Source organism: Olea europaea, chromosome 10, assembly GCF_002742605.1.
Source record: "Olea europaea var. sylvestris chromosome 10, O_europaea_v1, whole genome shotgun sequence".
Lineage (NCBI taxonomy): Eukaryota > Viridiplantae > Streptophyta > Magnoliopsida > Lamiales > Oleaceae > Olea > Olea europaea.
In genome coordinates this window covers 8,839,930-8,841,224 of record NC_036246.1, presented here as the reverse complement: position 1 = coordinate 8,841,224, position 1,295 = coordinate 8,839,930, and positions in this window count along the sequence as shown.

Genomic DNA, 1,295 nt, shown 5'->3' with positions numbered 1-1,295 from the left:
ATCTCCATTATGTATTTGAATAATTTTATAAAAATTCATTATCGAATTAGAAAAATTTATAAAGAAAGCTGTTTTTAAGTTAATTTCTAATAAATCTCTTCCACAAGAAATAGAAAAAAAAAATCTGCTAAACAAATTCTGAGCCCTTATTTGGACTTCATTTTAATTTTAATGCATTTTTTTGTATCTTATTTTTAATATTACATTTTTCAATAAAATATTATTCCCCAAAACAAAAAAATATTAAAAAATAAAATAAAACATACACTAGTGGTGTAGTACTGGTAATTAGAATGGCATCTGAAGGGCAAAACCGTCAAACGAAAAAGCAGGAAAATGTTTGTCGTAATGTCATGATCTGGAGCTTCCCTGGCAATTGCCGCTGCTCCTCGCATTCCGCGCCGATGAAGTCAGCCTCGCATGCTTGCACGTGCATACACATTTCAAACGAACCCTCGCACGCTCAAAATATTACGTACAAAACCGCACATGCACATAGGCTCAAAGAGCATCAATGTAGTTACGAAATCAGAAATGCTGCAGAGAAAAATTGAAACGTGAAATCTCGTTTTTCTCTTTGCTTATTGTTTCGACAATGGCGGTTAATTCCAGTGACGAGGTGAGATTTTTTATTTATCAGCAATGGTATTTCAGTCATTTTAGTGTTTTTGAATACAAATTTGCTCTCTTTTGAAGTTCAACTCTGTGATTCAATTTCAATTTTTTAATTACACTTGTTTCGATTGGATATTTGTTATTATTAATCTATGTTTTCTGAATTGAGTTGTTGTTCTGTAAATTGTTACCCTATATTTATCCGTTGACCAAAATAGCCGTAACATTCAAATAGAAGAAGGAATTTGCTTCAGCATTTCATTTTGAATTGGAATAATTTAACCTGTTCTTGGGAAACAGGAGGTAATTTTGAGGTGTGACAGAATGGCTCCCTGATTAATTTATTTTTTAAATTTCGCCAAATGTGAAAGATTTCTACTCTGGTGAAAATTTTGATAGCACATTCGTAATATAGAATAAAATCTTTTGCTGCAAAGAGGTAGGCAATGAGCTACAGTTCTGCATTCTATGTTTCATTATCAGATTTTATTATTCGTATTTCTAAATCAATGATTTGATGTGCTTTTCGTGTAGTTGTCTCTTTACTGTAGGTTTGGGGAAACTAATAATTAACGGGGCAAATTTCCAACTAGCCTTTGATAGTTAAAATAAAAAAAAAATTAAGTTTTTTTTTTTTTTTTTTTTTTTTTAAGGGGGTTTTTTAAAAGTTAAAATGTTTT